Raw genomic sequence first — 22274 nt, forward strand, 5'->3', positions numbered from 1 at the left:
CCATGTTTATCTTTCCTGTTCTCCTTCACAACACCTAGCTGTTCTCTCATCTCTTGTTAGGTCAGCCATTCCCCATTTTCCTCTCCTGTATATCTCTTCAGACATTCTCTATCCTCCCCTTTTTTGCTTGTTAGTTGCAAGGAGGCAAAGGGTGTGTGTAGCTGGGTGACCATGACCTGCTTTATGTTACAATCAACTAAACACTGGATACAGAAAAAAAAGCATGGGAGACATAAGGCAAACGTCACTAAGGTGGTTAAAGATAATTATAATAAATCCTGTAATACTTTCGAGTCATGGCCCAAAGTTTCCCAGCCGTGAGAAGAGACCAAAGGCATCCCGCCCCTGGCTCTGTTGCAGATCTTTAAGGCTTTTGAGTTTTGTATACTTTTGTAAATTAATTCACAGTGGTCACTCAGATTCACGTAACACATCCTATCAAAGCCTTCACACTTGTGTCCCTGTGCTAATAATAAAAATCAATAGCAACTCGGTTCTGTAGCAACATATGATGGACAGAATCAACATCTGTTAATAAGCCAGAAAAAAAAGAACAGTATTTGTAGTATTACTTTGTTTAGCAAGCTAGCAGCCTAATTTACTAAGCAAGTTAAGAGCGTGTACTATTCTTACAGAAGAGATTAGAGAAGCAAAAATCTGTTATGCTGCATTCCAGAACTCAGCCTGAGAATTACAGTCTGCTGTGAGTTCTGCGTTACAATCATTTGACACATGTTGGGGTTGCGATTGTGAAAGTTGCCCGTTTACAACTTTCATTGACATTATCACAGCTAGTTGTTTTAAAAGCAACCCTTGAGCTTCCTCTTGCTCGACTTGTTGCAAAATATTCTGAAGCCAATCAATCAAGTTAGTATTAAAGTTAGTGACTCTCTAGGACCCTGCAAGACTGTGGCAAGACTCCCGCATCCGGACTGCCTTAATAGCCATCTCATTCATTTGCAAACAGTTGTCCCTGGGATACCTTGCCTGAGTCACAGAATCGGCACAATTAATTTTCTCCAGCCAACTGCTCATAGTTAACAGCAATTCCCCGATTAAGGTTTTCAATCAAGGCCACTACACATAGCTCACAAAAATCAGATAACCACATCATATACTGTATCAGTTAGTACCATACAAAGCAATAACTTCCAATCATGCAGTGTGAGCGTATAAGGGTCTGCCATCACTTCAAGAAGGGACATAGCAAATGTATTATGAATCCTCCCTTCCCGCACTGCTTTGCTTAACCCTTTAACAGCCTCGTATTGCACAGGCTGCCACTCTGCAGGTTGATTTGTCTGACAAAATACTAAACACGCCATAGCGACTCCCAAATCCCATCACTTAAGTGTTTCCCACTTGCATTCCTGCCACCAGTCCCTCAGACTCCCTTTCACCCTCCCCAAAAATACAATCAATGCATCAGGAGAGACGAGGGGGTGGGGGAAAGGTCTAGCTCCTTTTCCAGATCTATAGGACCTGGATCAAAAGGTTTATCAGTGTCAATGGAATCATTGTCCGAGTTGTCCTGTTCCCGTGCTTGGTCCTGTGTTGTGAGGGTCGCTGCAATCAGTGACAGAAGCTTTGGGGGCAGAGGATGTGTGGACAGAATCTCCATCGCTGACGGTGTCTTGAGAAGAGTCGCGCTGTCGGTGGAATTTACAGCTTCCTCTGGTTTAGCACCGTTAGTAGAATTAGTCCACACTTGGCAAAGAGTAGTCAGAATTTGCCACCAAGATGCTAAATGCATTCCCGACACGGAGCTCCCCTCCGCGGCAGCATCATACAATTGGCTGCTGTATGTACACACTTTCATTCTTTCAAAGTGTAAGAAACTATGGACTAGGATATTGTTTATTAAGATTTATGTTAAGCATAATGTAAGAAACTATGGACTAGGATATTAAGATTTATGTTAAGCATAATGTAAAGACTAGGCGCCAGATATCCAGGATGCCTCTTGTGAAAAATAAGATAACCGCCAGATGTCCAGGATGCTGCTTGTAAAAGAGAAGATAACAGCCAGACAGAAACAAGACAGACGACCCCATATAAAGATATATGAGTAAGGGGTTAACACCTCCACTACATCCAGGATGCTGCTTGTAAAAGAGAAGATAACCGCCAGACAGAAACAAGACAGAAGACCCCATATAAAGATATATGAGTAAGGGGTTAACACCTCCACTACTTCATAAACACGAAAGTAAAAAGTATAAAAAAGGACTGTTTAAACTGCTCAGGGCGGCAGTTGGCGGAGCGCAGACTCCCCTGCCGTCCAGCGCTGTCTTTGCTCATATTCTACTTGCTATAATTAATAAAATTTTAATTGGATTATGATCCATTGTGGTCTCAATTTATAACAAAAGTCTCTAAAGTTTCTTGGCTGCTCACCTGTCTCGATGAATACAGGTGTTATCCTCGGGGTTTAGGTTGTCCGCCTGGTCCAGACAGCAAGACGATCGTTCAGCCAAGCCGTCTCCTCCGGAACGCAGCCCTCTTCCACGAGCTGTCTTTTTTCCGTCCTTATTCTTCCAAGGCTTCGGAACACCACCATAGGGGTCACCATTTGAGGAGACTGAGGCACGGACTCCCGGATCTGACTAGAAGACCCTTCATGAGTCCATATACGTCTCTTTCTGGGGACGAAGCCTGATTCCCCATTACGGATTTCCCACAGCTCACCTCTCAACTCCGGAGGGATTTCTGCCGGCTCCTGCTTCCTTTCAGCAGATCAGTCAAAGTTCTGTGGGATTCGCTGCATGTCGCTCAGACAGGCGATTCGAGAGCCCTTCACGTCAGATCCTTAAACGCATCACGTCGGGGTCACCAATTTGCGGCGAATGAAGAGACGGGACGCAGCTTGATGCAAGCAAATGTCAGTTTATTGTACAGAAGCACGAGGTTTTATAGACTTTCAGAAGCTGCGCGTTTTAAACAGATTGGTTCTTGAAGCTAAGCCTTGCATACTAGGCAATCCCTGATTGGTGGTTAACTGCCATCAATTAACAACAAGGTGTTACCTTTCCTTGGCACCATCCGTCTCCCACTCCCCTGTGCTCTGCAAACATGCCTCATCATGTTAATTGTTGTCTAGACAAGCTCGAGCAAATTCCCCTCAGCTAACTGATTGCCGCGCATGGTCCTAGTTTGCAGCCCGCTCCTGCAGAGCTGGGCTTGGTTGCCCTGCCAGCCATCATACGGACAGGGGCTGGAGTGTCAGAAAACTTCCAAGTGGGCATGATGCCGCAGGCTCAACTGCAAATCACTAGTGGCCAGATGTACTGAGGGCACATGCCTCCCTTGGTAAGCTCTCCCCATGCCCACCATGGGGCACAGACTCTGAGAGGTGTCTGTCAGGCTCATGTAGACCCATCCATTTGGGTCCATGGCCAGGCATTTGCTTGCCATGAAGAGCAGGGGCTCTGCGCTTGCTGGCCTGGCTGAGCTGCTGTCCTTCTGCAAACTTGAGCTCCACCCTGGTGTTTTCCCCTGGCTGGCAGCCAGTCTCTCCTTCAGGTTGTGCCACCCCAAGCTCCTGTGCCCAGCCAGCCCCACCAGTGCCATGGTTTGCAGCAAAGCCTTGTGCCTGGTGTTGGTTCTGCCCCCCTGCATCCTTCTCCGCAGCTGGAGAAGCATTCAAAAAGGTCCCTCTGTATCTGCTCCCAAAGAGCTGCCTAGCTGCAGGACTCATACCCACTCTGGGGAGATGCTTTGTAGTGGGCTGGGGCATTTCCCAGGGGGAGGTGCAGAGGGGAGACCCCCTTTTTGCTGGATGCATTCCCCTTTTGTGGTGGTGCTTGCCTAGAGTGCTGTCATCAACAGCATGTTATGCATGTTGTGAGGGGGTGATGTGTAAGCTGAATATTTGAGCCTGGATATGGAGCCCCTGGCATACCTCAATCTGTCCCTTTGTTGCAGACTTCAGCCTAGCAAGCCCTAGTTGGCAACATCAACTCCAGCATGCAGGCTGTGCATGCAGCCCAGGCCACGCTGGATGACTTTGAGACCTTGCCACCCCTTGGGCAGGATGCTGTGAGTGCCAGGTGAAGGAAGGGGTGCTGGAGGGAACCTTGATGAAGGTTGCTGGTGAGGCTAGCCACATTCCTAGGAGGGGTGTTGGCAGATCCCAGGAAGATCTGCTGCCTGCAAAAAGGTGGAGTTGTATCCAGCTCTGGGGGCAGGAGTGGAGAGGGGGCACTTGGTCAAGTCGCTTGGTCAGGATGGGCTGTGGAGTTTTGGGTGGGGACAGCTCTTCCTTCCCTCTTTCTTGTCTCCTCTCCTGCATCATTCATTCTGTGTGAGCATGGGTGCAGCTCCCCACCTCCACCATTACCTCCTGACCTTGTTCTCCTAATTTCAGGCATTCAAAACTTGGCACAAAAACAAGACGAGTCAAAGCATGAGATCAGCTCCCAAGTGGATGCTATCACTGTTGGCACAGCCTCAGTGGTCAACCTCACTGCAGGTATGTGGAGGGTTGGAGGAGAGGGTTGCCCCTGTCTCTGGGAAAGCCTTGGTCTCTCTTGTCTGGCTGAAGGTTGCATCTCCTGCCCAACTCTATCAGAGACTAGAGGAGCCAGCCTGCCCTAGCTAGAGCTAAATCAGCCCTGACTGCTGCTAATGTACTTGTAGAGCCTGACATATCCCCGCAGCTTACCCTGCCTTTACATCCCCCAACATCTCTGTGTCCATCCCAGTCCTTCCTCCTAGTCCTTGGCTGACCTGCCATCCTCTGAACCCAGGAGTGTTGTCCAGTCCCTGCTATAGCTCTGGGTACAGCCATGGCATGGTGCAGCTCTCCTTCCCCAGGGTCTACTGCCCAAACTCAGCTGATGCAACTGTCTTTTGGGCTTAGGAGCCAGGGCATCTCCTGCTCCTGGGAAGGAGGACCACATTGGTGACAGGCACAGGGATGCTCTTGGAGCATCATTGAAACACATCCCATCCTGACTTGTCTCCTCCCTGTGCAGGGGATCCAGCACAGACTACACTGCCATGGGCTGTGCCATCACCACCATTTCTTCCAACCTGATGGAGATGTCCAAGGGCATGAAGCTGCTGGCCGTGCTGATGGAGGATGAGGGAGGGAATGGGTGGCAGCTTCTGCAGGCAGCCAAGAACTTGGTGAGTGCTGTCTCAAACCTGCTGAAAACAGCACAGCTTGCCAGTGCTGAGGTGAGGGGCAGGAGGGGGCATGGGTCTGAGAGATGGGTAGAAGCCAAGGGGAACCATCAGGAGAGTTTTTAGGGCTGGCTCATGAGCCTGGTGGTTTTGCCTCATTCCTCACAGCCTTGCCAGAATCTCCTGCAGACTGCTGGCCTTGTGGGACAGGCCAGCAGGGAGCTGCTGCAGCAGATTGGGGAGAATGACACTGACCCTCAGTTCCAGATGAGTGCACCTGATGGCACCCAGGGACACCTGCTTCCTATCAGCCTTTGCATGGGACTGGCAGGAAAGCTCCAGGCCAAAGCTTGGCCTGATGAATGGCAGGGATTTGGCTGAGAGAAGGGACAGGCCATTGCACATTTCTGGCCTTAGAGCTGCTGTGATATAATGCCTCTTATCTTGTGGATTCCCATGTAGATCCCAGAAAACCAGCGTGCTTGGATCCTGCCTGCCTCTGACCCAAAGATGGTAAAAGAGGGCTGTAGGCATGGCTTGGAGGTCCTTGCCCTCTCTGATGTGAGGAGTGCTCCTCTGGGGACGATCTTCTGAATTCTTTGGAGAAGGACTCTTGTCAAAAACCTGCTTTTCTAGTAGTCAGATCTCAGAAGTCCATGCACTCAGGTCACTGCTTGGGCAAGTGCTACCCCAGGAACCCTCCCTTGCAGCTGCCTCAGCTCCTGCCTGCTGCCACCTGCTTGTGGTCAGGAGCTGTCTGCTTGCCCCCATCCAGGAGCCAGGGTGACTGGAGCCTCATGGGATGTTTTTTGGTTTGGTTTTTTTTGTTATTTTTATTGGGGGTGTGTGTGGTTTTTTTGCTGAGCTGGCTTCCAGCTGGCCTGTTTTCCCACAACTGCTGCTTCCAGCACAAGGAAGGTAGCACACTGCTGGGGAGGGGGATCCAGCCATAGTATAGGCCAGAAAGGAGGAGTTTCCATTCACTACAGCCACGCGGCCTCAACACGAGTGGAAAAGCCTGGACAGAGAGCCAAGGGGAGCGGAAAAGCTAGTGCCAGGGCAGGGGGCCATGCACAGCCAGACAGCAGTGTCAGGATAGGGCAGCCCCAAGAGGCAGATTTAGGACCTGGAAGATGATTTTGCACACGTGTAGGGTGCTCTGCACTGCAGCTTCCAGACCGGAGTGTATCTACTTCCCTACCTGGGCTCCTCTGGTGGTGTGGCTGCTCCTTTGAGACCACAGTTGGATGCTGTGGTCTGGGGACTCCGGAGCTGGGTGTGCTCTCCAGCCTCTCCTCCTGTCTGGAAGGGTAATGGTTTGCCATGGGAGTAGTCTCAGCTTGCGGATGATGATGGAATGCTGTGACATTTTTGGTTTGGAGGCCAGAGGCTTAGCTACCACAGGGTGTGGGACTACTCACCGCATGTCTGGGTCTGGTGCCCAGTGGGGAAGCAGTTTGCTGCATGCTGGTCGCTGCCTATTGCGTGCTGGCTGGGTGGTCCCATGCCTTCCCTGCTGCCCTTGGGGGAGAGGAGAGGCTGGTTGCTGTGTCATACCCTTCCTTTAGCCCCAGGAATGACAGCAGAGATGTAGCCTGTTGCTAAATAGCTGGCATGCCTGCAGTATAGGTGACCAGTGTGGGCAGCAGCTCCTGCTTGCCTTTTGCTGGTGGGGTGAGCCCATGGGATGGCAGTGCCGTGGGATGGCACTGGATGCTGCCCACAGTGCAGCTGTGCCTATGGCCAGCTTGTGTCTGTGGTTTTGCCAGAGCCCAGCATGGGGTGCGAAGCTGGGCAGTGCTGGCAATGCCTCACAGCAGGTTGTCTCTGTGGTGTGGGTTGTTGCCTGGGGAGAAGGCAGTGAACAGGTCATGGCTGTTGGGGTGATGCTGAATGTTGCCTGAGCTGCTCCGGATGGTGGTCATGGCAGCATCCTGGCACAAGGAGATACCATGGTGCAAGTCATGGCTCAAAGCCAGGTTACAACCTCAATGCTGGCTGTCACAGATGGTAGGGATGGGTTCAAGGTGTTGCCAGCCTCTCCAGGTGTTCAGTGCTGGGCTGGATGAAAGCCCCTCCTGCTGTTGGTGCTTCCACTGCTGTTCCTGTGCTGATCCTTTCAGTCCCTCCTCAGGACATGCTCATGCAGCTAGCAAAGGTGGTGGCCAGTGCCACCACTATGCTAGTGCTCAAAGCCAAGAATGTGGCTCAGAAAATGGAGGACTCTGGGCTGCAGATGCAGGTGATCACTGCTGCCACCCAGTTTGCCCTCTCTACCTCCCAGATGGTGGCCTGCACCAAGGTAAGTGGCATTAACGTTTGCCTCTGCATGGCTGCAAGCATCACCTGGGTGGTGGCAGCTCTAGCTGGTGGGGTTGTAGGTGTGCCAGGACCACATGTCCTCAGGTGGAATGTTAGGCAATTGTCACTCTCAAATGCTGAATATCCTCTTTGGAGGAGCAGAAGTTGGGGATAGTTGTCCCTGCATGATTTCTACAAGGAGCATGCCACATGCTGCCCAGCCTTTCCTCCTTCCCTCCAGGTAGTGGCTCCCACAATCAGCTCCCTGGTCTGCCAGGAGCAGCTGATTGAAGCTGGCAAGTTGGTGGCCAAGTCAGTGAAGGGCTGCGTGGAGGCCTCCAAGGTGGCCAACTAGCAATGACCGGCTCCTGAAGCAGGTGAGGGTGGCAGCCACAGCCATCACACAGGACCTAAATGACCTGCTGCAGCATATAAAGCAGCATGCCACGGGTGAGCAGCCCATCAGGCACTATGACCAGGCCACTGACACCATCCTCAATGTCACCAAGAACATATTCAGCTCCATGGGTGATACGGGTGAGAGTGGCTGATGGCACCCAGGGTAGAACATGATGGATGAGGAGGTATCAGATAGACCGTGGGACTTGCTGATGGGTTACCCTTCCTTTCTTTCTCAGAAGAAATGGTGCATCAGGCTTGTGTTTTGGCCCAGGCCACCTCTGACCTTGTCAATGCCATCAAAGCTGACGCGGAGGGAGAGATGGACCTGGAGAACTTGCGCAAGCTGCTGAGCACAGCCAAGTTTCTAGCTAATGCCACTGCCAAGATGGTGGAGGCTGTGAAGGTTTGTGGTGCGCAGGAGGATGGGCACTGGCTCCAGCCCCTTCCAATGCCATTGGCTTGGTGCTGCAGAGGGGTCAAGCAGCTTCTGGGTTAGGGAGCAGTTCCCAGAGTAAGGTCCTACACTGAGCCAAGGACCTGTGCAATGGAGCGGGGCTCCTCCTAAAGCTGCAGGTAGTAGCAGAGGAGCTGTTAGCTCTCCTGCAGCTGAGCTGTCTGGGAGAGGCTTCGGGCATATCCTTAGCATTGTAAGCAGCTGGGCTGCCTTGGGGGGTGTTTCCTGGCATCAGGCCAGAGCACAGCCACTGCTGTCAGAACAAGGGACCTGATGGCCCCTACAAGGTGTGATGGGTTTCCTGCTTTCTCCAGGGAGCTGCAGCCCACCCAGACAGTGAGAAGCAGCGGCTGCGCAAGGCAGCAGAGGGGCTCTGCATGGTGACCAACACCGCAGCTCAGAACGCCATCAAGAAGAAGCTTGTGCACAAGCTGGAGGTGAGACACTGGCCAAGGGGCTGTGGAGGGTGAGCAGGCACGGTCAGTGAATGAGACCTGGCTGCGAGCCCCTGTATCTCTGAGCTTTCTGGAGGGATAAAGTCCTTTTCATGTACAGTATCCATGCTGCATCCCACAGAGACCTGCTTCCTTCCCTTCCTTTGTGTGCACTGTGATGCTTTGGGATGCCGGGCATCAAGAGTGCTAGGGATGCTCCGTTGTTGCAGGTGTAGGCATGGGAGAAGAAGCTTAAGGGGAGCTGGGCCCTGGTGCATGGCAAGGAGGCTCTGGGGAAGGCTGCCCTGCTGCTGGTGCTAACCTATGCCTCCCTCCACCAGCACGCAGCCAAGCAAGCCACCACCTCCACCACCCAAACCATCGCAGCTGTGCAGCATACTGCTGCCTCCAACAAAAACCCCGCTGCACAGCAGCAGCTGGTACAGAGCTGCAAGGGCCCAAGCCAGATCCTGGCATCTCCTGCACCACCTGTCCCTGTCCCTTCTCCCATCAGCCACGCCAGAGCTCCATGCTTGGCCTCAGTGGGCAGGCAGACCTTGGAGTCCTTGTGCAGCTCTCCCAGGAGCCAGTCTTCTGGTCACTGGTCCCAGATTAGATCCATGGGGAGTACTGTCTCCTCCAAGCTGAGCCTCTCCAGTGACTCTCCTCTCTGGCAGGTGGTGGCAGAGCAGATCCTGATGCTAGTGCAGGGTGTGTGAGGAAGCCAGTCCCAGCTGGACAGCCCCAACTGACTTATTGCTGCCAGCCAGAACTTTCTGTATGTACTCATACTATCTGGAGACTCCCATGCTAGCTCCAGCACAGGTGTTATAGCTTTCATACCATGCTTGGCCTTCCTAAGGTACTGGGAAACCTACTGCATGTGGGTGGCAGAGAGATGCTGCATGTTTGTCCTCTTCTCATGGCTTTTGGCCCTGCAGCCTGGTGTGAAGATGGTAGCTGCAGCCAAGGCCACTGTCCCCACCATCATAGACCAAGCCTCTGCAATGCAGCTCAGCCAGCATGCCAAGAACTTGGCCACAGCTCTGGCCGAGATCCGTATGGCCACCCAGAAAGTGAGAGGCTGGGTCCTGTTGTGCTGCAGAACCCCAGCTATGCAGAGCAGGGTGGGGATGATGGGGGCAATGGGGACAGCCTGGTGGCAGGTCATGGTCTCTGCTGCAGCAGGATGAGCTCAGCAGTCACCCTGCTCACCTTCCCTTCTCCCCCATCAAAGGCTCAGGAAGCGTGTGGACCCCTGGAGACAGACTCTACTGGGTCTTGTGCAGAGCCTGGAGAGGGACTTGCAGGAAGCTAAGGCAGCTGCCCATGACAGCAAACTCAAGCCTCTGCCAGGAGATATGGTGAGGATGTGGGATGGATGCTGTGCCAGGGTAGCTGCTGGAGTGGAGGCTGGAAATACAGCCCACCAGCATGTCCCCACTCTCTCCCCCCCCCCCTCCCCCCCGATGGAGAAGTGTGCCCAGGACTTGGGGAACAACATGAAAGCCATCAGCTCTGCCATTGCTCACCTGGGAGAGGTGGCCCGGGGAAAGGAGAACTATGCAGGTACTGGCCTCTGCACTGGGGCTGGGAGAGGGGAGGGGGCTGTGCTGGCAGCAACTGACCTCTCCATCCCTCCAGGGATTGCTGCCTGAGAGGTGGCCCAGGCCCTGCGCTTGCTCAGCCAGGCCTCCTGCATTGTAGCAGTTAGCACCCCTGACTCACAGGTGCAGAGTGCCATGCTGGAGTGTGCTGGCAATGTCATGGATAGAGCCAACAACCTCATCAAGGAGACTCAAAGAGATGGCTAAGCCCGGTGATCCAGAGAGTCAGCAGCACCTGGCTCAGGTGGAGGGAGCCCCAGTGCCCCCTGCCAGCTCACAGGAAGGGCGTGGGGCTGGCTGGGGGGATAGTGACCAGTCTTTGCTTCTCTACAGGTGGCCAAGGCAGTGTCACAGGCCCTGAGCCGCTGCATCAACTACCAGGACAGTGGGATGTGGATGCTGCCATCTGCATAGTGGGAGAGGCCAGCAAGAGGCTGCTTGTGGATTCCGTGAGCTGAGCCGGGTCAGGAGGGTTAAGGGGGAAGTCTTGTAGGGATGCAAGCCAGTCCGTCCACACTGAGTTCCTCTCTAGCGTGTCCCCAAGTAGGTGCTAGATCTTCATCATCCATTTTCATCCTCTTTGCTCCCTCTCCTAACCCTTCTCCCTGCCTCCGGTTCCTTCCCAGCACCAAGAGCTTCCAGGAAGCACAGAGCCAGCTGAACTGGGCAGCCATGGGGCTCAACCAGTCCGCCAATGAGCTGGTGCAGGCACTGTGTGGCACCTCTCAAGACCTGGCCACATCCTCCAGCAAATTTGGGCAGGACTTCAAAGAGTTCCTGCAAGTGGGAGTAGAGATGGCCAGCCAGTTCCCAGTGAGAGCAAATGCCCATTGGGGGATTCTGGGTACAGTGAGAGGTTTGGGATGGCTGGGAAGGCAGCTGACCACAGGCAGGGTGGCCGGGCAGTGGTGGTTAGGGTGGCTGTGGCCAACGCAGCCGGTGGGATGGGGGTCTGGGGCTGTGCAAAATTGCAGCAGCAGGGGAAAAGTGGCTTGGGTTGGATCAGTGAGTGTTGCTGCCTTATCCTTGCTGTTGGTGGATGAAGGGAACTGACTCAGCTTGGAAACCACCAGAGAAGACCAAGGGTTGGTGTGGAGCTTGGAAACCTGTTGCAGGTAACTCTTCTTGGCTCCTTGCAGAATAAGGAAGACCAGGTACAGGTGGTGTCGAACTTGAGCATCTCCATGTTCTTTAGTGAGCTGCTGCTGGCTGAAAAGGCAGTCTCTGCCAACCCGGCAGCTCCCAACCTCAAGAATCATCTGGCAGCAGCAGCATGGTAGGGAGGAACCGCTCCCTGTGAGCTGTTTACTGTAGCAGTGGGACTGGGTGATGGAGCCAGTGTTGATCCGTGGGTGTGTCTCCCCTGTCCCCAGCAGGGCCATGACTGACAGCATTAACCAGCTGATCACCATGTGCACCCAGCAGGTGCCTGGCCAGGAGTGTGACAGTGCCCTGTGGGAGCTGGAGGTGAGAAGCCACATCTTTCCAAGGCAGTGGAGGGGCTGAGATGGTTGGGTGTTGAGATGGTGAGGAAGGGGCAACTGTGCCCCACTGTGAGGGGTGGGAAGGAGCAAAGAGGAGGTGCAAGTGGAGGGCATGGACCCTGGATGTTACACCTGTGTCCCTGCAGACAGTGAAGGAGCTGTTGGAGAGCCTCACCCAGACCATCAATGACATATCCTACTTCAACTGCCTCAATAGCCTCATGGTGAGCCCTGAGTTGGGGGCAGAGGTTTGGGGAAGGATGTGAGGACAAAAGGAAAGGTGGTTCCTTCCCTGTTGATGAAGCACGGTGAGCTCTGAGCCTGGGAGCACTGTGGGAGTGGGAGGTGGTCTCAAATTGGTGCATGGTGTGTCCTGCAGGTGCTGGGTGAGTCCATGGCTGGCATCTCCCAGAATGCCAAGAACAGCAAACTATCAGAGTTCAGCAAGTGCTGCCTCCAAAGCTCTCTGTGGGCTGACAGAAGCAGCTGCACAGGTGAGATACACTTGGTCCCAGCCCCAAATGTTATGCCTGGTGCATAGTTGCTGTACACACCCCTCCCCTGCCCTTCTAAGCCTGGCCCTGTGGGACAGTGCTGCTAGTCTCTTCCCCAGCCCATGCCTGCTCTGAGCCTCCCCACTGCACACAAGCTCTCATTATCTCCTTTGTGCTTCCAGGCTGCCTACCTTGTGGGGGTATCAGACCCCAACAGCCAGGCTGGACAGCAGGGCTTAGTAGACCCCACTCAGTTTTCCAGAGCTAACCAAGCCATCCAGATGGCCTGCCAGAACCTGGTGGACCTTGCCTGTACCCAGTCCCAGGTGAGCATGAAGTGGGGCACAATTACAGGCATTTTCTTGCACAGAAAGGGAGTGTGAGCCTAGCAGGAAGAACTGTGTCCCAAGAGTTGGCCAAAATTATGGGTGGTGTCTCATCAGGCCCTATCAGCTGTACTGGGAACTATCTGGCAATAGTGACAGTCCAGATGGGGGATGTATGGGTGTGCAGGACCATGATGATCCTTCTTGGGTCCCAAGTCACTGGTGCCTTGTGTGGGGCTGGCAGGAAGGGAGATCTGCAGAGATGGGGAGATGTGGTGGTTCCTTCCTCACCCTGCTCTTCCCCTCAGATGCTGTCAGCAGCCACCATTGTAGTGAAGCACACCTCAGCCCTGTGCAACACGTGCCATCTGGCCTCCTCCTGCACCACCAACCCTGTGGCCAAGCGCCAGTTTGTCCAGTCAGCCAAGGAGGTGGCCAACAGCACAGCCAACCTGATGATCATCAAGGTGCAGTCTCCCTGCTGGGGTGCAGTGGTGGGGATGGGATTTGAGGCATGGTGGTGGCTGGATTACTGCCTTGGTCTCTCTGCATCAGGCCCTGGATGGTGCATTCAACAAGGAGAATCAGGAGTGGTGCCACACTGCCACCACCTCTCTCATAGAAACTGTGGATAACCTGACAGCCTTTGCCTCCAACCCGGAGTTTGCCATCGTTCCTGCCCAGATCAGCCTGGAGGGTGCTGCAGGGGCAGGAGGGGATGGCCCAGCTGTGACAGTGGCTGCTGAAGGGTGGGGAGGAGCTGTGACACCCCCTGAGCTTGGGATGAGGCCCCAGTGTGGGGCTGGAGCTTGGGGGTATGCAATGGGGAGGTGGCAGCAAGCCTTGGGCTTCAAGAGGCTGCTCTGAGGTGAGGGTTGTGGGAGGGGGTAACTTCCCATGCACAGTCCCTCATGTGCATTGCCAGCCCATTGTCTCCTCATGCAGGGGTGCAGAGCCATGGAGCCCATCATCTCTTCAGCTAAGACCATGCTGGAGAGCTCTGCTGGCCTTATCCATGCTGCCCGCTCTCTGGCTGTCAACCTCAAGGACTTGCCACAATGGCTGGTGCTGGCCAGCCACTCTCACACTGTCTCGGACTCCATCAAGAAGCTTATCACCAACATGAGGTGAGGCAAGTCCTGCCCACTTGGCCATGGCCCTGTCCCTACTGGTGGATACCCCTGCTCAGGCTCTCCCCAGAGACATTTTGGCTCATCTTCTTGGCCGCTGCTGAGGGAAGGAAAGGGATGGGAAGGAAGATGCCATCCCTCATGCTGTACAGGAGCTGCTTTTCAAGCCCTGGCACAGGTTGATGGGGACACATGCTGGTGTGCCTGGGCTCTCACACCAGGTTGCCCCCAGCCCAGGAGAAGGGGTCCTGCTCCTCACCAGCACCAGCTGGGGCTGGGGATGAAGGGGTGGCATAGTGTCTGCCAGCACCAGGCTGATCTGTCTGTCATGCAGGGACAAAGCTCTGGGACATCGGGAGTGTGACAAGGCCATCAAGCTGTTGAACAGATGCATACGGGAGGTGGACCAGGCCTCTCTCACTGCCATCAGCCAGCTCCCCAAGAAGATATCTCCCAGGAGGTGGGTTGGGGACATGCTGCTGCAAGCTCAACTGGGGTGGATGTCCCTCCCCTGGCTCTCAGCAGTGTATAGTGACCCCAACCCCACTGCAGCCTCACACAATGCCCTCTTTTTGTGACAGGCTTTGTGCAACCAGATGATCATGGCTGTTCAGGAGATCAGCAACCTGATTGAGCCTGTAGCCAGTGCAGCACAGGCTGGGGCACAAGGTAATGCAGGGATGGGGAGCTGTAAAAGACTGCACCAGTGAGATCCACCATCACCACAGCAGATGTGTTGTCTCAACATTGCTATGGCAGGAAACTCATGCCATCACCACAGTGAATGATCTAGCTATATGTTGTTTAAGGCAGGAAGATAACACCACTGCCACTGCAGAGATTTTTCTATACATTGTTAAGGGAGGAAACAGACTGATGCCATGGAGCAACAGGGGAGGCTGATCCTGCAAAACTTAACCAAACCCCTGTGCATGCACCCAGACCTGGGGTCAGGGGGATCAAGGTGCCTGGAGGCCCCTGAGGACCACCTGATAACATTGAGTACATACATCATTGCTGGGTGGAAGGTGTGGTTAAGCAGAACAGCTTGTAACAACTCTATAAAAGAATGGAACCAACTAACATTGGACAGAATGTTCCCCCACCAGACTTGGAAACGAATCAGACTGTTGGGACACCACAGCTCTGGAATGGTAGCTATTGCTGTCCACTCTTTTTTTCCTTCTTTCTTTCCTTCCTTTATCTCTCATTCTCTCTCCCTTTGCATTTGCAGATTTATTGTTGGGCAAATAAAGTTCCTTGGCTCTTGGCTCCGTTTTGAGTCTTAATTCTGTTCCCGAGAATACAAACAGAACCACGCTCTGGTCTCAGACTGGTATGCGACAGGAGCTGCTGATGAGGTGCTCAGTGCACATGGAGGAACTTGCAGTGGGAGGAGAGGCACAGGGAAGGTGCTGGTGCTGACACTTCTTCCCTCAGTGTCCCTGATGGTTCAGTACTTTGAGCCATTCATTATAGCAGCTATCGGCACTGCCTCCAAAACGCCCAACCACCAGCAGCAGATGAACCTCTTGAACCAGACCAAAGCACTGGCTGTCTGCCCTGCAGATGATGTATATGGCCAAGGAGGTTGGTAGGAACCCAAAGGTAAGCAGGAGGGACATGTGTCAACAGCATGCTCCCCTTCATGTGTGGGTGCTGCATGAGCAGCTTGGCTGCATGCCATGTGTATTCTAGACACAGAAACCTGGCCAGGGCTGCCATAAGTGTGTGGCATCCCCAGCAGGAGATAAGCTGCTGCCTGCTTTCCCTCGCTTTGACTCATCCTTGCAGCAAGCTGTCCACACCCAGGAGGCTCTGAAGGAGGTCACACAGATGATGAAGGAAGCAGTGGAGGACCTGACCACCACCCTGAATGTGGCAGCTAGCGCTGCAGGTGTCGTGGGGGGCATGGTGGACTCCATTACCCAGGCCATCAACCAGGTGAGGGGAGCACAGAGAGGACCTTGCCAGGGCTGAGAGTAGAGGAGAGAAAGAATCAGCCAAACCTTACAAGGTCTCTGGGCTGGGACTGGAGCCAGCCTCTCCTGATGGTCTCCTGCAGCTGAATGAGGAGCCAATGGGTGAGCCAGAAGGGACCCTTGTGGACTATCAGACCACAGTTGTAAAGATGGCCAAGGCCATTGCAGTGACTGTGCAGGAGATGGTGAGTGCAAGCAAGCCTGTCACCACAGAACAGTGCTTGCCACCCCCACAGGGCAACCACCTTCCTTGCTTGTCCATCCTAGAATAGGGCCCCTCCACTGTTGCGATGGAGGGAAGACACAGTCACTCAATATGAGTGATCAGCAGACTTCCTTTATTGTCCCTTACAGTCACCTTTTATGCCTTGTTATAATTAGCTCATACATATTACAAAAGTTAAGCTCATTATTGGTTAGTTGCCTAAATACCAAGCCCGCCCCTAGTTTCTCTTCTGTAGTTATCTGTTCCCTCCTGCAACATTCTTTTCCCACCGCGATCTTCCTGTTATTGTGTAACAAAAACAGCCAAAGACGGTGTATTTTGCTTTACTTCAGATAAGCTGAGAGCAGTGTGCATTTTTGTCCAGCCAGCTGGACTATGTCTATGTGACCCTTTTCAGCTAGCCAGTTATCCACACTCCACCTCCTGCTCTTCTTCCATCAGCAGGTCACCAAATCCACCACCAACCCAGATGATTCGGGAATACTGGCTAACCAGCTCACCAATGACTATGGGCAGCTGGTGCAAGAGGCCAAGCCGGCTGCACTCACCACTGAGAACAAGGAGGTGCAAGCATGGGGTGTGCTATGGGGCAGAGCAGGGTCTGCTGGGGCATGAGAGCAGAGGATAGGGGCACTCAAACCTCCTGTTGGAGCTGGGAGCAGGCAGCATTCAGACCTCCCTTGCAACACTGTGTGGAAATGTGGAGCAAAGCCTTATTTCTTTTTTCCTCCTTCTGAGTTGGGAGGATGGGGAGAGAGGAGCTGGGTGGCTGGTGTTTCCCAGCAAGTATCACAGATGTGGGGCTTAGTTCCTAGCTGACACTCTCACACGTCTTCCCCTCCAGATCAGCTTCCACATCAAGTGCCAGGAGCTGGGTCATGGTTGCACTGCCTGGTCACTAAGGCTGGAGCCCTGCAGTGCAGCCCCAGAGATGCCTACACCAAGAAGGAGCTGATAGAGAGTGTGTGCAAGGTTTCTGAGAAGGTGAGCAGCCCAGAGAGAGGTGCAACGGCGTGGCAAGGTAGGAGGGATGCTGGATTGAGCCATACGCCCTTGGGCCATCGCACTGGGTTCTGCCCTGGTCCTGTTGGGCTCTCTTGGCTCTCTGGTCCAATTCAGCTGATGGGGTGGAGGATGGATCCCCCTCTCCGGGCACTTGTAACAGCAGCTTGTGCTGTGATGGGTGAGTGCAACATCCAGGTGCTGCCTGCTGACATGCTGATGATGTCCCGCCAGGGAAGACTAATCTACACGCTGGTGGCAGCCCAAGGCCCTCCAAATCAGTTCTTGCAGTGATAGGTGTAGCATTTGCTGTGTCTCTAGCCAGCCTGCAGCTCATGCTGGGTGATCAATCTCTCCTGTACCTTTTGCTGGCATGATGGAAAGCATCTTGTCCATCAGTCAATCTAAAGAGCACGCCTTCTGAACAACAGACAAAAATATGGCTAAAAAAGCTAGTTGATAAGGGTAGAGTAGCAATGCTTGTAAGCAAGGTTACAAAAGCAAAACAAACACTTGTTCATAGTGCCTGGCACATGTCTGCATGCTCAGGGCCTCCTACAAGTCCTTCCTTTCCAATAGGAAACATGTTCTCCTATGAGTGCTTGCCCAAGTACAGAAATTGAGTTGAGTAGTTAAAGAAGGAATGATCTGTGATGTTCTCATGTCCGTTGTGCAAACCTTATTAATTTGGAAACTAGCAGAGTCCAATATCTCCTGGACTCCCAAACATGATAGGTACAAAGTAAAATATATGGAAGCTAAGAAGATGCGTCCAGACCACACAATTCCCGATTCCCCTCCTTGCTATGAAGCAGCTCCGTCCTGGGGAGATGTCAGAAGAGGTATGTGATGGGGATTGCCTGAACCTGCTCTGCTCCCCCAGTCACTCTGCTCTTACCCTGCAGGTGTCTCATGTGCTGGCAGCCCTGCAAGCTGGGAACCGTGGGACACAAGCCTGCATCACAGCAGCCAGCACTGTTTCTGGCATCATTTCTGACCTTGACATCACCATCATGTTTGCCAGAGCAGAACCCTCAGGTGGGAGAACTCTGAGACTTTTGCTGACTGCAGGTACCTGGGTGCCTCACCCAAACTCTGCTCAGCCAGAGATAGGGGGGCAGGCTACGTTCTGCAATCTCTCGTCTTTCTGAGCTGTGCACCAGCCTCAAGGAGAGCTTCAGGTTCAGGTCACGCTGGCTTTGTTTTCCCTCCAGCTCATGCATACAGAAGGCAGGGTCTAGAGTCTCTCTACACCCCAAGGAGCATGTGTGTGCGTAAAGGGCTGTGTCCTCTCTGACTCCCTTCTTCTCCCTAGGGAAGGCATCTTAAAGACAGCCAAAGTGCTGGTGGAAGCCACCAAGGTGCTGGTGCAGAATGCCATGGCCAGTCAGGATAAGCTAGCCCAGGCTGCTCAGTCCTCTGTGTCCACCATCACCCACCTGGCAGAGATGGTGAAGCTGGGTGCTGCCAGCCTGGGATCTGAAGACTCAGAGACTCAGGTGGGATGGGGTGTGTGAGGTGACTGGAGGCTACTCATAGTTGGGTTGAAGGTGGTGTGTGGTGCTCTGGACTAGACTCTGTGCGTTGTGGAGAGGGTTGGCTGGGCTTTGGGTGGCGCTGGCTGAGCTGGACTCTGTATATACCATGTGCCCTGGTGTCCTGGTTTCAGCTGGTATAGAGTTAACTTTCTTCTCAGTAGCTAGTACAGTGCTGTGTTTTGACTATTGATGTGAGAACAATGTTGATAACTGCACTGATGTTTTTAGTTGTTGCTGGGTGATGTTTATACTAAGTCAAGGACTTTTCGGTTTCTTGGGCCCTGCCAGTGAGAGGGCTGGAGGGGCACAAGAGACTGGGAGGGGACACAGCCAGGACAGCTGACCTAAACCAGCCAAAGAGGTATTCCATACCATGGGATGTCATGCTTGGTATATAAACTGGGGGAAGAAGAAGGAAGGGGGGAACATTCGGCATTATGGTGTTTGTCTTTCCCGAGTAACCGTTGCGCATGTTGGAGCCCTGCTTTCCTGGGGATGGCCGAACACCTGCCTGACCATGGGAAGTAGTGAATGAATTCCTTGCTTTGCTTTGCTTGCGTGCGCGGCTTTTGCTTTACCTATTAAATTATTCTTATCTCAGCCCTTGAGTTTTACATTCCTTTCTGATTCTCTTCCCCATCCCTCTGGGTGAGGAGTGAGCAAGCGGCTGCGTGGTGCTTGGTTGCCGGCCGGGGTTAAACCACGACACCTGGGGTGTCCAAATTTCCCGCTGTTTGGCCACACCAGCCCCAGCCTGAGTGTGACCATAGCCAAGCTGTTGCCCTGGTCTTGTTCTCCCACAGGTAGTCCTTATCAATGCTGTGAAGGATGTGTCCAAGGCACTTGGGGACCTGATCAATGCCACCAAGGTAGCTGCTGGAAAAGCTGGGGATGACCCTGCTGTCTGCCAGCTGAAGAACTCTGCCAAGGTCTGAGCTGGACATGATGGGAAGGAGGGGATGGGGCAGGGGGTCTTCTCTGCCTGTCTGGGGGCAGGAGGAAAACTGGGGGGCAGTCAGGGCAAGGGGGGGAGGAAGTGGCTCATAAAAGGTGGAGTACAACATGCAAAGGAGGCATTGATGGGAAAACAAGATGCGGTGGTGTGAGTAGAGTATGGAGATGGGGCAGTTTTGGACCAAACCATGGGGAGAGGGACAGGTGCTGGCAGCAGCCCAGAGCTTACATGGGGCTTCACCTGGTGCTCTTCTCCATTCCTTAGGTGATGGTGACAAACATCACTTCCTTGCTGAAGAGAACGAAGGCCATTGAGGATGAGGCCACAAAGGGGATGCGGGCACTGAGGCCACAATAGAACACATATGCCAAGAGCTGGTAGTGAGTACAGCTGTGATGACACAGTTGCCGTCCTGCCTGCCAGCTGCCCCCATGCCTCACCAATGCCTCTCACCTCACAGGTCTTCAATCCTCCCTTCAGTCCTCCCCTGTGCCTCCTGCCAAGGTCTCCACCCCAGAGGACTTCATCCATATGACGAAAGGCATCACAATGGCCATGGCCAAATCAGTGATCACTGGCAACCTGTGCCAGCAGAAGGACATCACTGCCACAGAGTACCTGAGCAGCTGTGCCATTGCAGATATGCTGCATGTCTGCAAGGTATGGCAGGGGTCAGCAGGGGACATGGGTCTAACATGAGTTTGTGGGGGGCAGTGTGCACCCCGTAGGGGAGGTGCCTGGATGTGAATCAAGGTTTGCTGCCTCCAGGCTTCAGGAAGCCACCTACCACCCAGAAGTGAGTGGGGATGTGTGGCAGCAGACACTGCGCTTTGGCAAGGAGCACACTGATGGTTACCTGGAGCTGCTGGAGCATGTGCTGGTGGTTAGTGTCCCCATCCCAGTTTCCAGGGTGTGCAGAGGCTGCCCGTGGATGCCAGGGTACTCCCCAAACCCCCAAGGTTCTGCACCTCCTCCCGTTGAGGTCTTTGCACAGCCCCCTTTGTTGCCTGTGCTGGCACAGCATGTGGCTGAGCCCCTACCATGGAAGCAGATGTCAGAGAGATGAACAGACTTTGAAGAAAGGTGTTTGGCTAACAACAAATGGAGATTAACTGGCTGTAAACAGGTGGAGACTGGTAATTTGACAACACAGGAGCAAAAGCCTGAAGCAGCTTCCAGTGAGAGTGGTGGGAGTAAAAGACTTCAGCCAGTGGGAGAGGGACAGTGCCCATGATGGTAGAGGTGATGACTGCAAGTGCCAGTTGTGCCCTTTTGATCCAGTCTTCCTCTAGCTTAGTCATCCTGAGGACTTCAGCTGACTGCTTTAATTAACTTTCCTACAAGATGAATGTAGTTTACAAGAAGCAAATTAATACCACCTTAACCAAGAGAGTGGCAGAAAGGATTCAGTGAGGTCCTCCCAAGCAGTTTGCATTCTTGATGAGACCACAAAGGTGGAGTCAAGGGTGCTGGAGGGATGCATAGACCCACACCTATGGAGCTGCAAGAGACCTCAAACTGGGGTCAGGACAAAGACTGAGGGCAAGTCAGCTCTGCAGCAGGGTTTCACTAAGTTGGTTAGAAGGGCTTGGTAAGAGTGTGCCATTCAGGTTCACCAGAAAAAGCCCCTTTAGGCAGAGGGTAACCAGCACTGGCAGCACAAAGAGGAGGTGGGCAGGAATCAGTGGCTAGAAATTGAAGCTGGTCAGAGGGGAGGTCAAAGGATGGTTTTATCCAAAGGCGGTAACCACTGGGGTGCAGTTCCAAGGGGAGCAGTGAGTTTTCTGTCCTCTGCATCTAGATCAAACATCTGTCTGGAAGATGCTTTAGCCACACATAAGTCATCGCAGCCAAGGCTGTAGTGCTAACGAAAAAATCTCTGGCTGACCTGTTAACAGATGATTGGTGTAATGACTTACTGTGGCAGTGCATGAGGTCAGACTACTTGCAGGAACACACTATTCTGCTGTATTTTGGGTGTAACCGTCCAGCTGCTGTGTGGTATCTTTTGAATATCATATGTACAGTACATCCCCTGAAACATTCACTGGAGGTGCATCTTATTAAGCTCATAGCTTCCAGGCTTCCTTCAGTTCCCAATAGAGATCATTTTTTTTTTTCTTTTTTTTTTTAACGCATCAGAGCAAACAGCAGACTTAATCATGTGGCATTTTGTCTGGATGCACTTATGAAGGCAAACAATCTGTTGCTATATGTCATCAGCTCAAGGACTCAGCCTCGTGCAGCTCTAGTGACTTTGCTGGGATAATAGAATCATTTAGGTTGGAAAAAATCTTTGAGATCATCAAGTCCAACTGTTAACCCAGCACTGGCAAGTCCATCAATAAACCATGTCCCTAAGCACCGCATCTATGTGTTTTTTAAATACCTCCAGGGATGGTGATTCCACCACCTCCCCGGACAGCCTGTTCCAATGCTTCACCACTCTTTCAGTGAAAATTTTTTTCCTAATATCCAAACTAAACCTCCCCTGGCACAACTTGAGGCTGTTTCCTCTTGTCCTGTCACTTGTTATCTGGGAGACTGACCCACCTGTCTACAACCTCCTTTAAGATAGCTGTAGAGAGCAATAAGGTCCCCCCTGAGCTGCTGCCTCCTCTCCAAACTAAACAACCCCAGTTCCCTCAGCCACTCCTCATAAGACTTGTGCTCCAGACCCTTCACCAGCTTCATTGCCCTTCTCTGGACACACTCCAGCACCTCAACGTCCCTCTTGAAGTGAGAGGCCCAAAGCTGAACACAGGATTTGAGGTGCAGATTCACCAGTGCTGAATGCAGGGGGACAATCACT

General features: G+C 53.0%; 1 pseudogene; it reads left to right on the plus strand.

Moving 5' to 3' along the window:
* Nucleotides 1-22274, plus strand: part of LOC121080485 — a 29779-nt pseudogene that overhangs the window by 1841 nt on the left and 5664 nt on the right.

The sequence above is a fragment of the Falco naumanni genome, chromosome W (genome assembly GCF_017639655.2).
Source record: "Falco naumanni isolate bFalNau1 chromosome W, bFalNau1.pat, whole genome shotgun sequence".
NCBI lineage: Eukaryota > Metazoa > Chordata > Aves > Falconiformes > Falconidae > Falco > Falco naumanni.